Source organism: Ixodes scapularis, unplaced genomic scaffold (genome assembly GCF_016920785.2).
Source record: "Ixodes scapularis isolate PalLabHiFi unplaced genomic scaffold, ASM1692078v2 PGA_scaffold0__279_contigs__length_252992795, whole genome shotgun sequence".
In the NCBI taxonomy this organism is placed as follows: domain Eukaryota; kingdom Metazoa; phylum Arthropoda; class Arachnida; order Ixodida; family Ixodidae; genus Ixodes; species Ixodes scapularis.
Genome location: NW_024609835.1, coordinates 86,660,015 through 86,677,057, shown reverse-complemented (window position 1 = coordinate 86,677,057; position 17,043 = coordinate 86,660,015). Strand labels below are relative to the sequence as shown.

At 46.6% G+C, this 17,043-nt stretch overlaps 1 protein-coding gene across 4 annotated transcripts in view; it reads left to right on the top strand.

The window, feature by feature from the left end:
- The first annotated feature begins 583 nt into the window (after nt 1–583).
- The window catches only part of LOC8024075 (semaphorin-5A), a 238,193-nt gene continuing 221,733 nt past the window's right edge, over nt 584–17,043 (top strand). For 2 of the 4 annotated variants that reach the window (XM_042288927.1, XM_042288931.1), the window contains exon 1: nt 783–1,140. The gene's annotated coding sequence lies outside the window, so the exon portion shown is untranslated. Of the gene's footprint in view, nt 1,141–17,043 lie in introns of all 4 variants that reach the window. The other 2 variants (XM_042288934.1, XM_042288929.1) reach the window with 2 other exon arrangements.

Sequence of the window (17,043 nt, the reverse complement as noted above, 5' to 3'; positions counted from 1 at the left end):
TTATTTATTTTCTTTTTGTGTAATTTCCTTTATTTCACAAACACTTCCAGGAGGCCCGCGTGGAAGCAAGCACGTAGGACATCTGAAAACAGCCGGCATCCTCAAATGGGACGTCCCATTCAGGATTTACACTTGAGCGGAAGAACCATTCGTTCGGTTGGCGTCTGGATCGTATGTTTTCTTTTTACGCTGGGAAACAACAGAAACTCAGATGCGCTTAATTCAAACCCGCGCCACTCTCGGGGAATGCACGCCAATACGTACCGGCTGCGCGCGCGAGTCCACTCACAGAACATCCCAAACGGAGAACGCAAAATAAAAGAAAAAGCAAACTCTGAAGAAAAAAAAAAAGAGCCCAAAACCTCGGAACGAAGCGAGAAAAAAAAAAAAAAAAAACGTTTAGGACGCGGACGAGCTGGGGATTTTCGAAGGTCCCAAGAGCATGCATGCAGCCGAAGATCCCAGCAAAAGATGGCGGCCTCGGCCGGCGGCCCCCGTGGGGAGAGGGAGAGCGTTCTCTGAAAGGAGGTGGAGAGTAGTGCCGCTTGTTGAACCAGAGGACGGAAAGGAGGCAGGGCCCAGCAGGGAGCAGGGCGGCAGGGCAGCAGGCAGTCTACGGGGATCAAGCAGCTCGACAGCGTCGAGAGGCAAAGGAGAGAGGAGAAACCGACGCTCTCCTCCACTGGTTCCCGCTCCCCGCGCTCTTTCGCGTGACTCTTTCTCATTTTCGCCTCCCTCTCGCTTCTCTCCCTCGATGTTTTTTTTCTTTCGAGTTCCGCTAGGTTTGTCTGCGAACTTGAGAGCCGCGTCCGCCGTCCGCCATACTGTCGGCGGCCACCGACGTCTGCGGTGTGGTGCTCCCTGTTGTCGGCTGGGGACTGCTAGCCTTCGCGCGCTCGGTGATCGTTGGTGCGTGCCTCGATTGCGAGACCGGATTACGTCTTCTGGGGAACGAGCGAGCAGCTGACTCTCCCCCCCTTCCCCCGCTATCGACTGTCAACATCGAGTCGTCAGCTGTTGTTTTCCTGCGTCGGTTTTCTCGTTGGTGCGCCTGGTTGTTCACCTGGATCGTCTGTGTTACTAGTACTGCCCCGCCCCCTTTCGTGTGGATTGATCGGTTCCTGTCTTGGGACGACTCAGGTGAGCTTACAGTTTTAATAAGTTCGGCTTGGACGTCTTCGCTCTCGTCGATTCCGTCGTCGTTTTGAATTTAGCGCCAACGTTGTCGGCAATCCTCGCGAGGCCCAAGCAAAACACGGACCACATGGTTCAGTTTTCATTTATTTTCGTTGTTTGTTTTTAATTTTATTGATGCGATTGTTGTTTTTATCGGTTTCCCTTACCCTCACTTCCCTTCACTCAAGTTTTCTGCCTGTTCTCGTAAAAAAAAAAAAATTCCCTCTTTCTCTCGTTCACTGGTGCTTCACACAACGCCGTCCCTTGGTATGAGCAATGGAAAACGAATATAAAAATTCAGTATTTTTATTTAATTTAAGGTGTACGTTTGAACTATATTTTAATGCATTCGGCATACCTTTAAAATATTTTTAGTGTATTTTGTATTGTATGACTGCAGTTCGGACTTCGACCCTGCCTGTGTCCATGCTAAAATATATATAATGTACTATAAGCTATGTTTTGCAATCTGTGTTATCGAACTAGAAATCTAGTGTACTTTAGTGCATTGCTTTATTACCAAAAACTAACCACGGTGAAACAAAGATAAAACCGGTAGTGTATTTAATCTTTACCTTGCAACTTCATATACTGCTTGACTAGGAACACAACATTTCGTCCCAATATATTTATTTAAAAATATCGAAGATGTTTAAACGTGGACATACACGAGACCTGCATTCATTTGGTTAATTATCTGTCGCGGTGCTTCTTTCCGTGCGCGCAGATACTTGGAAAACAGGAGAGGACTGGCGACGAGAACTCGTTCGTTTGCGGTGCTGTTCGCGGGCCAAAGCTTTCAGGTTCGGTCTTCCCTGCCGATCGACGGGCTTCGTGCACCCGGGCGAAAGTGCGCGCAACGCTTCGCGTGGCCTGTAGAACGGCAGCTGCCGGCGGCTTCGCCGATTCTCGTAATTCCCGGCGTTAGTTTCCCTTTTCAAATCGAGCGACATGTGTGCGAAGGCGTGACCGTCGAGGAGCTCGTTTGCTCTTCCCTCCATGTGCTGCTGGTGCTACCGGTTGGAGTATATACCTTGCAGTCGGTGCGCCTAGGTGCGCCTTGTCAGCGCATTTGCCGAGGGCGAGGCGAACATGATGGTGTTGCGGACGGTGTATGCGCTTCCGTGTTTTGTATCCAGTTCAACGTCCTTGACTGGCGACGGTGCAGACGCAAGAGGCACTTGAACTGACGCCGCGCGCAGTGATTTCCGCAAACCTGAACGCTAGAGTTTCGACTGCCGTGCGTTGCTGCCCGCCTAATGTTTGCAAAATAAACGAACCGCGTTGAGTCGAGCCGTGTTTAGAGGAGTGGAGTTTCGTTCCCAACCCTATATCCGCATTCATACTTATCGGCGGTGTACGGTTTTGGCATCTTTTATTCACATTGAGTCGCCTTCTACAGCTCTCAATTTGCTAATGTTCCATTGAAGCCAAGTTGGCTAAACGTACCAAATTCTAAAGTAGAAAGTTTTTGGAAACATTATACGCCGGAATTACGCGGTTTATTAGACCGCGCAGGCCAGCAACCTGTATTTCCTACACACGAGCGTTTATTGTAGGCTGGGTAAGAAATGGGACAGATGCCGAAATAAAGCATGGAACGCGTTTCAAATGCGCGTATTTTCTGAAACATTAGGGAGGTTTCTTCAGAAACCGGTATTCATATGTGCCTACCAGCGTCCTGCCCCATTGAAAACAACGACTACACTTTAAACTCTGTTGCGGAACATCGCCAACCGAGCGATAAGGCCGACAGTTGCGTGCACACGAGAGAACAAAAGTTGTCTCTGGTGCTTGGAACTATTCAAAGCGCCCACTTTGTAGCAACGCAACCACAAGAATCATCAATGCGCCCCGCTTTGTTTATACCGCTCCGCCCTCGATTGTTTATCTAAATAACAACCGCGATGAATCAAAACATTTCTTTTATATTTATTGGGCTGTTTGCCGTATAATCGTTGCGGCGATTGTTTTCAGGGCATTCCAGCTCCCCCCGTAGAGGAAACCACCGCGGGTTTCTTCGTCCTTGCACGACCTTAATCGACGGAGCGAGTGTAGCGCACACTGAGAGAGAGAAAGAGTGATATCGTAATGAATCATTAACCCGTCCTAACGCATTAGTGCACCCGATATACGCTTCGCGTGCATGCGCTTAATCCGCTGGTAGCGATACGGCCCCAATTTAAACGCACTAAACTAGATTAACAGCTTGACGGAAGCCTATAAACTCTGCGCGCGCTCGCTCCGCCCCGACCCCCGAAGAGAATAATTGATTCGACTTAAAAGAAAACGCTGGGGCGTTTTGGATCAGTGGCGCGCTCGTGGGCGATTAATGATCATCCCACTCGTTTTCTAGTCGGAGGGCTCTACTGTCTCCCGATCCAGATGGCCGTGCTGATCTCACTGGTCACTCGCCGCGGACGAGCAGTCAGAGGTCCGCACCAGCATCTATGCCAACCCTTCCCTTGGCTGATAGCCGAGGATCCCCTCACGGTCTCGACACTGAGGCATTGAAGTAATACAAAATCCCAGAGAGCTCGTATTATTATTATTATTATTATTATTATTATTATTATTTATTTATTTGTAGCACATAAAAATATTCTGGCTCACAGAAGCAATAAACCCTTGTCTATGTGACTAGGGAGACCTTAAAACAATGAGAAAAAAGACAATAAAGTACGTTGTGTTGTCCAGTAGAAAACACTGTTACGCCATGAAAAAAAAAAAACAAAGAAAAAACTCTGTGCAAAGTAATAAAAGAAAAAATGTCGTAATATTTATATGACTCGGAAAATAATGTAATACAAAGCAACGACGCAAAGCAAGCTCGGCTCACACTTATGCCATTTCTATATCAATGGGCGGCTCAGATCTCCCGAAATAGTATTTTGGCGAGAAGGGCACTTTATTTAGGGACAAAGGCGAACGAAAAAATTTGGGAGTCAGGGAAACCCGTGACAACACTAGCTGGTGAACCCCCTGCGTTCACGGGACCTTGTCTGTGAATCCAGGCTTTACGGTTTCGGTCGCATTTCAGGAAATGAGTATGGCGGCCCCACCCCACTGCGAATTTTTAATTTCCTGTTTTCTATACCGCGTGATTTGCGATTGTAGTTTTAGGTACATATTTTTTATGAAACATGCACCCGTTGTTTCTATGAGGTTGAACGAGCCCTGTAAGTTTTGTGGCAGGATTGTAAGAAATATAAAGAATGAAAAGGATATGAAAGCGCGCGCATTCAAAATCTCTCCGTGCGGCCGAATACGAGACTTGAGTGTACACCAACACGCGGCTATGACGTCACATCCCTGCGATGGCGCTGTTGTCGCCACGGCGCATGCGTAGACGCTTCACCTTCACGTGAATCCGGTTGAAGCGCACGCGGAGTGCGCATACCTGATGTGAACAAACACGGGCTTGTTTATGAAAAAAGGAGTGATTAAACAAACAAAAAAATAATAATAAGAAAGAGAGGCAGGTGTGGTGTGAAGATTCGAAAATGGTGTTCTGGGACGAATCCGGGCACTATATTTTGATTTGTCGCAAAGACCTCATTGGAGGTTTAAACTGCCCGCGTCACTCAAGTTCTTGCCCGTGCGCCGCTTCTGGAGTTCGCGGGAGTTGGGCGCCGGTATTGCCCGTGCATGGATGGCACATCAGGAACTCCCTCCTTTTGTGTCTGTGTGTGTGTGTGTGTGTTCATTTTACGAAATTTTGGTTCAGTCATCTTCAACTCTCACTTTAGTGTTCTAAAATGGCTAGTGAACACCAATCCCGCATGTGATGCCGTAACGCATTATATGGAAGTGTGTCATTTGAAGAGTACACTCCGACGAGAAAATTTTTTGTAAACTTGTTGAGGGTTCCAGTGGACACTGAAACGTTGGTGTCCAGCGTGCTGGCTTATTGCTCTTACCACGTCCTAGGCTCGCAGTCAAACGGCGCGAGGGTTTAATCTGTGTAGGTGGGCGTATTTGTCACCCACATAACCGAGGGCTGTGATTCAGGAGTGAGTAGGCATGCCATCCTTTATAGCTCATAGAGTTATTATAATGTACGCTCAGTTCAACTTGCGCCAGTGTCTATGCGGCTTCCGGGATGCAAATTGAAGCAGACGGCAACCAGACTACTTTCGCGGTGCTCGTGCGCATGCTTATGGGAAAACCCGCGTGCAGTTTGTCTCTTCGCCGGAAAATAACATGGATAACTTTCGTAATTTCGGTCGTACTGAGTAGTATGTATCTTTATTATCATTGTATAAGTGTACTTGCTTTAGTCACAGTATTTTTCTTCAACGGTTAACGATGTTAAACTTCGCTTGTTGACCGTTACTCAGTTTCTTTCTAGTTAAACTTCGCCTCTGTTCCATAGCAGGTGTGTAAAAACGAGCCATGATTCTAAGCAAAATAATAATCGAATGGAATATTGAGTGTGTTAAAGATTCGCCAACATTCCGGTGGCGCTTATATAATGCTATTATGCCAGTCCTGTCACTATATTAAAATGACTCCGTCGTACGAGCGGTTAAAAGCATTCAAAATGTAAAGAATAAAATATGTGGGATATCAAAACTATTATTTTTTTTTATTATTTTATAGGCCGAGCAGCTTTATCGGGCACCTGTTCTCTGACTTCTCCCTATTCTTACAAATTTCGAGCTTCCGGTTATGTTTTGAACGCAGAACAAGCATTTTCGCACATATGTACGAGCGCAAAGAATACAGCAGTACTCATTTAATGCGATTCAGTCTATATTATTCGGTCGTAACTTCATTTTGATCATCTGCATGCACAGGGAGTTGCAGATCCAGGGTTACTGCGTAGTTCTTGCCGTCTCTCCTGGTTTTCCAAGCTTCCTTCGCCCGTTTGGCACGTAAACTCCCCATGCTAAAAAGCGCCGACGTCGTTTTCACGCTAACAGTGTTCGACAGTGAACATAAATGCACGTTGAAGCAGTTTTACACTGTTTAATGCCATGAATATGCAAGAAAAACACTGTAACTCGCCAATACTTCAATTTACATTACTGAAAAACGTTCCAAGCTATGTATTATGTTATAGTTATTCGTTAGATTTGCTCTTTAAATGAAGCGCAGTAAAAAAATTCACCCTGCTTTACCGTAAAAATGCATTACCGGGAGTCAGTTTTCGTCTGGTTTCTCTGCTTCGATTTGCAACACCACACTATAGCGCCAGTTGAACCACTAGCGTACATTATAATATTTCTATGCAATACCTTCCACGAGATAGTGCTTACATTCTCTCATTATTTTTTTTTTGTCATTTATGATTTACCTGACAGCGCTATCCATGGTTCAAAATCCGCCTATGCATACCAGTAAGATTCAGGTGGCATTGGGTAAAAACCATCAGAACCAATTAGCCAAAGAACATAAATATTGAAGTGGTCCTCCTGGAAACTTGCACGAGTTGTGCCGTGTTTTGGACAAACTATACAACCAGTCTGCCTATTGAAACTCTAAGCTAAGCGTCGACAACCTGTTGGTTTGTCTGGCTTGAACGTCAAGGTTTGACGCCACTTTTTTTCTTTATTTTTATCAGGGCCGAATCGGAAATTCTTAATTCGCACCCTTCATTGAGGTGCATGTCCCCATATCCTCCCCAACTTTATAGAGACCCCGGTGTGCGCCAGCAAACAAAATGAAGCTATCACTATTCTCACGACCGGTGATAGTTGGTCGTTCCGATTCCGGTGTTTGGTCCCCCCGCGCGGCACGACCAGAATCGCTGCTGCGGACGTGCGGCAGGCAGCCTACGCGGATTAAAAGCATTCGGCAGCAACGATGCGGCGGCGAGAAATAGTCGAACGCCAGGTAGGCAGTGGATGTGGGCGGCCTGCTAAGCGCATGCTAATGCATCGCCCATTCCGTGCCAACATCGAGTTTGTTTGTGTCTTTCTGGTATTTCGTTTCTTTCTTACTTATCGTAAACGCTTCTTCCTCAGTCATGGCCTTGACTGCGGAAACCCGCGCGCGGTAAAAAAATATTTTTTTTGTTGTTTTGTTTTTAAAGAGCCCGATGAAACAATTCGACGTTGCTGCGTCTTTATATGCAACTAACATTTCTTTACACTTTGTGCTTGAGCACTACCTAATCCGCCAAAAGCCTGATTGAAATGGTGCGCTTTTAGTTGCCATTTCGCAGTTGCAACGTCGCTCGTGCGGCAAAGAAATAAACAAAAAGTCTCGGGGAAGTTGCGGTGGCCAACGTCGCAGCTGCGAATTCGCAAGCAAAATCACACCATGTGAATTGGACTTTACAAGTTGTGTACGGCGTTATCATAGACCAGGCACGAACGTGTTTCAACCAACGTCGCAGCTGCGAATTCGCAAGCAAAATCGCACCATGTGAATTGGACTTCACAAGTTGTGTACGGCGTTATCATAGACCAGGCACGAACGTGTTTCAAGAGTACCAGAATACTTGACGTAAATTTTATTAAAGTAGAAGGAGTCACAAGAAAAAGTACATACTTTTCTTGTTTATTTTCTGTTTTCCAGTTGCAAAAATGAACTACGCGTCGCCGAACACTCATTCTCCGCCCAAATGTAGCGCTAGTGGTCCGATTCAGGTGCTAAAGTTTAAATAGTAACCGTTATCTTATTCAAAATTTAAAAGCTTTTTTTTTTTTTAATTTTTAGTGTGAAAATGCGGCCGTCGAAGCTGAATGGCGCCAGTTACCGCACATAGGCCCCATTTTAATTCCCATTGAAATTTTCAGAAAATCTTTCGTAACTAATGAGCACGATAACGCTTAGTTCTGAAACTTTGACGTCTGTTTTTGACCGCTAGCGCTCCATTTAGGCGGAGAATGAGCGTTCGGTGACGCATAGTTTTGTTTTGCGGTAAAAATAATACCTTTTTTTTTCTTTTTAGAAGGGGGGGAGGGGGGGGGGGCAAGTTGTATATTTTTTAAGATGTGTACTTACTTTATGTCAACAAAGGTTGCAGAAATAAAAACAGTAACTATCTCGCCCGTGACCTAACCGTGTGTATTGGCATCTCGAAAGGAGGCGACGCCACCCAGCCCGTATCTTCGAAGAGACATTCCAAGCGGACAACGAAAGCTGACGCGGTCTGGAGCACGAAACGTGAAACAGGTGAAATGCACGGGGAGGAGTTGCCATGAGCTCGGAAATTTGTGCAACGGCCATCCTGACCGCGGCTCGAGCTGCTTGCGTGCTGACGTTAACACTGTACTTAAGCTCGTTAATTTACACTACGATGTATCGTAAAGTGCTTTAATAAACAAACAGAAATATCACTAAAAATGCTCGTATACTTCAATATATTTACGTACCTGTTATTTTATTCATCTTTATTACCATTCAGTTGCAAGTTGCGCCTTTTTTCTTTTTTTTCCTTTTTCTTTCGCGTAGCATTCCGCCGCTCACTGAAAATAAGATTACATTTACCCGTGTGCCGGAGAAGTGAGATGAAGGCGTCCTTTACTAATCCTAAACTTTTCTTTGAGAGCTCGTGGTCACGTTCCCCTGCGCGTTCCGCCAACACCTCCTGGATACCAAGGACTATAGTGCTGGACTGTCTACGTCACCCACCGAAGGCCGGAACGAGGCACAGCACTCGCGTCCTATCTGCACCCCGCTCTAGTCTGCGATATGTGACGTAGAAAACTCCAGGGTGGAGGCCTTGTTATCTCTAGGAGGTGTTAATTCCGCGCTCTTCTTTCGCGCTTGGTTGACATCGTCCTGCAACGCGATTAGCTACATTCGTCTTACGAGGCACGTCCGTTTATGTGGAAACGTGTCGGGTTTGTCGTTAGTCCTGACTGCGCGGCATTTCCGGCTTGATAACTCGCCCGAGAAGTCGAATATCGCTGACGACATCAAATATGTCCGAGTCGCTCTCTTCTCCATCCTCCTGAAATAAAAGTGGCGCTTGACAGGAGAAAAAAAAAAAAAAAAAGTAAAGCGCAACGAAAGTCGTGTTGGCAGGAAACGTGCCTATCAACACGCTGAAAGGTCGATTGTGGACGTCACGTTGGCACTGACCTTCGCGAAGGACGCCTTTATCGACGCTAGTTTTTCTGTGCGATTCTGCGACACTTGTCATAGAACGTTATCGCGAACGTCAGAGCTCTTTCAAAGGAATTTCGGCTTTGTTACGCCAAAGCGAAGCAACTGATATCTGTTCGGTCATAGCGTGTGTACGAAATGACTTCCATCGGCTTGTTTCCTGTGCTGCTACCGTCGCTAATCTTAAGTTTTCAGTTTGCTAACACGCAGCAATTGGTTGTTTGCTGCGTCCTTCAGACACAATAACTATTTGACGACTTTGTAGGGACAATGGCAAGCTACTCATGCTTGCCGTTATTTGTCATTTATATACAATCGGCGAGAATCGGGTGATTAAATCTCCACTCGCTGTTTTTTGGCTATGACCGCGTCGTGAAACGTCACAGTGCACGAAACATTTTTCAGGCTACGAAAGCCACGAGACGTAATTTGTATGAGTACTGAAACACCAGAAAGGCGTTGATTTCAAGAACCTTCCCGCACACTCCCCCGTGCCCCGCGTTCGGTTTCTGGTTTACGTTTGGTTTTGTTCGTTCTTCGCAGCAAATAGGTCACCTTACCGCGAAAACGTAAATTTTGGTAGTGTCGTGACTCTATAACTCAATGTAATGTTTCACGCGAAAAAAACTTTAATTTACGTTAAATGTCTAATGTAAAAAAAAAAAGAAAAAAAAAACTGTGTTTGCACGGGCGGTTTATTTACTTAATGCCAGCTGAAATATAAAGTTTTTTATTATTTTTTTTTCTGAAAAAAATAATTGACTCAAATAATCTGAGGCAATACTTTGCAGTCATAGGACCAGTTAGTTATCTCATGCAACACTATGTGGATTTCCGCGTATGATAAATACCGCAGCCCCCGCTCTCAGCTCACGATATATAGTATTTAGACATGAGGAAGATACATAGAAAGGGGGGACGGACAACGAAGACTTTTTGGAAGTCTTCGTTGTCCGTCCCCCCTTTCTATGTATCTTCCTCATGTCTAATTACCGTTACCAACACGCTCGTTTTGTACTTATATAGTATACTGGCCTTTCCCATCTCACGAGTCTTCCCGTGCAAGACTATTTGAGCGAGGCAGGCCTGCTGTGCTATAACAGGTCGAACCCGTAGCCCCTGATAAGCCATTAGCATTGTTAGGCAAACACGCGTAGAAAAGAAAAAAAAAAAAGCTTTTTTTTTTCTTTCGTTTCTTCGCTTGCACGAGCAGCAGGCTGTGAATCGGTACCCTTTTACGAAGTGTCGCCACTGCGTCCTCGTGCCGCGATTGCAGATGAAACGAAGCGAGCGGTCTTCCTCTTTCAAGATAACACGGACGTAGCGAAGAGACCGTCGTCTCGAGGGCCGACGCGACCCGTTGAAGACCTTCGCGACGAATTGAGAGCGTCTTCGGGGCGCTTCGCTTACGTGCCGTACGCGCGCTGGTGCCTCATTCCCGACCAGAGATCGGTGGCCGAGTGTGCGCCAAAAAGTACCGCGGCTCGGAGCACGCAGAGCGAAAGCCCGCGTTGCAGAACCCTCCTCGGTTCAATCCCCACTCCTGCCCGTTTCGATCGGTATGAGCACCGTGCAAGCGTACAATCCTGTAATCATTATACTGTGGAATGCCGCAGGTTAAAGACACCTCGCTAGCAGGGGTGCTGCACTGGCTAAATTTCTCATCTACATCGGAGACAACAGGCACCCATCGGGACTGACTACATTCCCGCTGTCTAAACATGCACACAACACAATCACTGATTTTTTCGTTCGCGACGTTGTTGTTGACGATCCTCGTTTTCGTTCCGCTGCGAAACAGACAGCCAGCGACGAGCACTGCGTTGTCGGCACCTTGTACACCTCGAAGCAACGAACGGGGAAAAACGACCAATGCGGGCGGCCGCGATGTGCCAAGCGAGGATCATCATTCTTACTTAGCCGGTTACCCTATATAGCTCGCCGAGATACCACGGTATAACCGCCTGCTTCGCGGGCTGTCGTCAACATCAGTCATGGGCCACGCCATCTCAGAGCTGTACACGTTTCCAGTTGGACGCCGCCATTTATCTCTCGGTATCTGCAGTATCATAGCCTCCCATATGTGCATCGTCCGTCCTTCAGGCCTTGCGACGATGGGACTCGATCGCTAACTCGTGCCACTGTTTAAGACAGACAATCTCCGTTTTACCTTAAGCGATGGACAGCACTAAATGCTACCATGTCACCTCAGCCAATCCAGCACTGGGAACATTACACGTGTCATCGTGTAATGTGGCCCCGGCCGTTGCTGCGCATTTCCGACGGTCGCGTGACACTCACACGACCTTGGATGGACTTTGATGGCTCGAGACGTGAACTGCGGTTCATCAGACGTTGAAGCGGAGTATAGTTATTGAAGCCGGGCTGCTTCCAAACATGTATAACGTTGAGAATGGTCCATGTAAGAGTTCCTATTCCGGGCACCAGAATACTTTCACTCCCTCCTATAGATTCGTTTTTTACTACTACGTTTTGTTTCTTGGGGTGTCCGTCTATCCTGTACGCCTGGCTTTGTACCTAATAAATCGCAGTTCTGTGTACGCGTACTTGATGACATTCGGACTTTCCCGTGGTGTCTTTGTTGCTATATGTCATCCCAGCCTGCGATGGCGCCAAAAAAAAAAAAAGCATATTTTTTTACCCGTGACTTTAGTCCCGCTTGCGCTAGAGCGGTATCAGTTGGATCGTAGCACGTAGTCTCCGCCCTGTGGGGCGCCGACAGAACAGTAGCGCCGCGTGCTCCGCTCCCTGCACGCACCGCGGTGCACAGGGACGTGGCTTCTGCACGTTGAATGGGAGCACCATCTGTCATCGCCCGTTGTCCTGGAACGACGCATCGCCCTGTCTCTTTTCTGGATAAGCTACCCGGCAACCGAGCACTGATACGACCTTGGAGCTAGGATGAGGTTATCTAACCTATTGCGCCCTCCACAAGAACTCATGATTTAAAAAAATATATATATATGTATATTTTACATTGTTTATTTTTGCTTTTAGGGAGGCTGCTTCATTCTCAAGTTGTGGCTGAAACGCTGATCCGTCCCCGTAGCTCGTGCAGCGAAAACATCTTCCAAATGGAAAACCTCCGGCTCATATCGCCTTCCCTGTGTGCCGCATCAATCACGAAGAACGGATTGTGAAGGCGAGCTAGAACAACGTCCTACCTGAGACGGTTTGGAAGAAAGCGCTGCCAAGGCGAGCCTTCACGAGAGCTTGTACTCTCCCCACATACTGGCTCTCTGTAATGCGCTGCAGATGTATATGCAGTAATGCACGACATTGGTCTTCCGTGACGCCCTCCCTTTAACGCGTTCTACAAAGTTTAGTTTTTTTTTTTTTTTTTTTTATTGCTTTGTGCGCGCCGGGGATTAAAATTAACGACCGAAGCAATCTTTCGAATTCTATACGGAGAGAAACTGAGAGAGAGGAGGAGATGAGAGCGAGCGGTGACGTCAGAGCGCCGAGCTCTGATTGGAAGGATTAGTGGGTAGACGCAGAGTCTGGCGCGCGAACGCCGGCCGCCGATGTCTGGCGCTCGGCGTTCGCACGTTAGACTCTCTATACGAGGAGCAGACAGCTAGCCTTTGCGTCTATCCAGCATTCTTCAAATCGGAGCTCGGTGCCCTGGCATCGCCGCACGCTCTCATCTCCTCCTCTCCCTCAGTGTCTCTCCGTACAGCCACCCGTACGAAGTAAAGCGGGGGGGCCAGTGTGCGCCGAACAGCGTTACGTTGAGACGGCAACGTCGCCCATAACGGGGAGAAAGCGAAGGGAGACTCGTCTTTAACCAGATGCAACCCCCGAGTTCGGCAGTCCTGAGAAAGTTACGGAACTTCGGGTCAAAAAAAGAATGTAATGGCGGAGTTTCCAGTCGAAACAAAGAAAGCCAGTTCTTGATAGCCAACTCAAATCGACAAACCTGATTAGTGTCAGCCCGATATGGAGTTCAAGTGCTCACAGTCTAGTAGGAGATTACTGCTGCTCTTCTTTGTTTGCTCTCAGAATTGCAAATCTTGGTTCAGCATACGCACTCGTCAATATGCTCACAAAGTAACATGCGTACATTGTCACTTTGTGCTTTCGAAAATTCAATGAGAGCCATTTACATGACTCTGATTGAATTTCCATCTTTGTCGCGAGTTGTGGCGTTATAAATTGTGGCCTTCTTTTGCAACGTCTCCGGGCTTCAAAAGGTAGCTATCGAGATATTTTTTGCACCAACTGCAGATGTCACTCGAGTACCAAACACCCGCATCCAGTGGTGCCAGTGGTGCATATCAGCTTGCTCTAAACAATTTTGTTCATTTTACTTTTTAAACCTTCGTAGGGTCGTTCTTCCGTTGGCATTGTGAACCATCTCTGAAGGTTAACTTTTTTTTTTTTTTTTTCGTATTTGGTCTTTATTTCTGTTACAGTAATGAGCGCAGTTCAACACTTTACGGAAAACAAAGGGATAGATTACGAATACAACTGGTCGTTGTAACTATTAAATGCTCGACTACTTCTCACGAAAAGTGAATTGAATTTACTTCAAGGTCACAGTCACTTTCCTATCCATTTAGCATTCGCCTGGATGCCCAGATTGAATATAGGGGAAGCGTGCTCTTGCTTATCCCTGTTTCTCTACAAGGCACGTGGTGACTCCATCTGTCCACGATCCGGGTGGAGGCTAAGCATTCACACTAATGGCACAGAGCACGGGCAAGAGTACAGAGTATGAGCTCTTCGCAGTTGTTTCCAGTGCGCAAGCGCTGCATAGGCGCCTTCCAGACACTTCGGCCTCGCGTCCGTAGCATTCGTTTTGCTCCAAGTAAGTAGATGTAAAACAAAGCGTAGTCCTGCTTTTCACCACATGCGCCGTGCCGATCCAATCTCGAGGTGAATACTCCGGGACAACTTTTTCTCGCATTTCCGAAGAAGTGAAGACTCGCAAACCCAGCTCTGATCGACGCTCAATGCGGGTACCGATAACTTTGGCTTCATTGCCAATAACAGTTGTCCCCAAGTATAGGTCGTGTAACTATTGCGGCTCGGCGTCTCATTATGCGTACGCAAAATAAGGCGCTGTAAGACGAATGGGTCCATATCAGATGAGCGAATGACGTTTTAGCGAACAGCGACGTTTGAGCGAATCGACGTTTTAGCGAATAACGGGGGCGCGCGTTAACCCATCCGCCGCGCTGCGCTTTACGCCGCTTCGCGGCGACAGTCTGCGGTGACTCATTACAAAAATGTGAACCCATTTTGCCCACCCGAAAACGCCGCTTCGCGGCGTCCGACTACTCGCTAAAGTGTCATTCGGTGAAACGTGGGCGTTCGCTCAAACGTCATTCGATCAAGTGAGTGCCTCCCAAGACGAATCGTTAGGGCAGAGGGCATTCAGAAAGTACCGAATTGTTTTAGCTGCAGTCATCACGACAAGTAATCAAGTTGCCAACTTGATGAGGCTGGTTGAAAGACAGCAAAGTTCACGAAACAATTACGCACTATCACCCCCTTCCTTCCGATGAGTGACCATACTCTGTTTCACTTGAAGTACAATAGCAGCCGACGCTACCAGTGATCCGATGGAGTCAATTAAGCAGCGCCAAAAGTGCCTCGTCATGGCGCTCCTTGTTTTTTTTCTTATCAACGGCTACAATAAATATTACATCCACAAAAAGGGAAAAAAAAAGCGCAGGATAGCGACGCATTCGCTGTGCATCATTGGTTTTGTCGATAATAGCTAGCGTAGAAAAACCATGAACGCCATGACGGTGCACTTGTATAGCCTTTCTTTCACCTGTCCGTCACTCAGTCAGAAGTTAAGAAAAACAGAACAGTGAGGATCTGGCGTCAGGGTTCACGGTCAGCGTATGACCGCGTCACTTTCTCGCCCCGGAAGCCGCGGAAGGGTCGTCACGCCCGGAACGACCGTCCTGACACGCTCGTTGAACACCGTCCCAGCCCGCGAAGAAACCCGTCGCGGCACACCCGCGCCGTACGAAGCCATTTTGACTCTCGTTGCAAATCGCTGATGCCTATCAGAGCAGTCTCCCGTACAGTATGCCGCAGTGCCTCTACCGTGTTCCATAAAACTCACTGTGCCAAGCGGTGGGCTAATATGGTCACCGTCAGGTGAAGTTGTACTCAACAATACGAATAATTCATTCGTTTATTTATTAAAGTACCCACATCACATCGAGAGGCATTGCCGTAGAGACGACACATTCACCAAAAAAAAAAAAGTAAAATGCAGATAGCTTTTTTTTTTTCGTATATTTTGAGTTTTGCGAAAATTATTTTTCATTTTATTACGCACTGTCGTGCAGTCATGAGAAATGACAGCAGCATTTGCGCGGGAGTATACGTTCTTCGTCTCTTATGAATCGATCGAAATTTAACGTATTTCCAGTCACCGATAATGCAAGGAGCACGTAGCGTGATAGTCGAGGTCACATGCAAGCAGTGTTGGGAAGTACTTTAATTAAGTACATTGTACTCAAAGTTTTTCTTCAAGTAGATTTAGAGAACTTGTACAGTCACGATCAATATGAGTGCGAACACCGCTCCGCGTGGCCCGCGGTACTATCAGTGCCCCCTGGCGATTGCTGTTTGAAGAAATGCACTTTGCGGTCGAGACATATCGTCTCTAGCGATCTCCGCACCACTCTGCACTTCCGGGTCGTCTGCTAGCGAAAGACGGTCGGCGAAACCGCGAAGCTGTTCACCAATGAAGAAGCGCATTTCTCGCTAGCAACGTGCGCCAGCAGAAATAACTTTTAAAATATTTTTAGGGTCATCTATTTGATTGGGGTGTTTTAGTAGATTATCCCAATTACTCAGATAACAATACCCGATAAGCTTCTCCGACGCCTTTAAGCATACATCATATTATCGGAGGTATCAAAACAATCAACTAATAGCGCGGTCAACTTTGAAGAAATAACACGAGGGCGAGTATAAGAGCTCACTAACTTCTAAAAAATTGGCGTATCGTTATGTGAAAACGCGCTATTGTTTTTCGAGACGTCATCTGGTCATTTTTAGGAGTGGAGTAATGACAGTTATACGACCGATACAAATAAGTGGCTTATAAGTTGACTGTGTTAAATAGTTCGTCAGAGACAGATTAACAACTGCTCTTTGGTCCCTTGACTTTATCCAATATTCGCCGCCATTTCCGAAAATGGCTGATGCGCACCCGATTAACCCTAAGGCAATGGCTTGCAGTTAGAAAAAAAGAACACTGTATAGGAGAAAAACGATTTTGTAAGAAGTATTTGTACTTTACTTTGAAAGTACATTGTATTTATAGTGCTTTACTTCCAAGTACATTCCGCCCGGTACGCTTAGTACTTTACTTAAAAACTAAAGTACATAACCTCTAACTTACTTTGTACACTACTTCAGATACTTTTCCATGTACTTTACAGAGCCAGGAGTTTGAATGTTCCTACCTCTGTGCACCAAGTGACTAAAAGGAACGCCTCGGTTTATTTATTTTTTTGTTTTTTTTTTGTTTTGTTTTTTTGTAACCTCCCGTCGACTACACATTTCGTGGACCCGGAAAGTGGCACGTTCGCACTTGGGGTCTTTTGTGTGTGCGTTCGTTATGCTCGGCGATGCTCCTCCGTCTCCAAAGTGTCTGCCCGAAGTGTTGGTGCACGTAAAAGGAAGGCAATTCCGCGCAAGGATTTAGTCGACATGTCTTGGAAACAGCTGCGAACGTTATCCTGCCTCCATCCCGTCTGCTCGCTTTTTTTTCCCCTTTTTTTCGGGCTTTTTTTTCCTTTGAGGCCACGT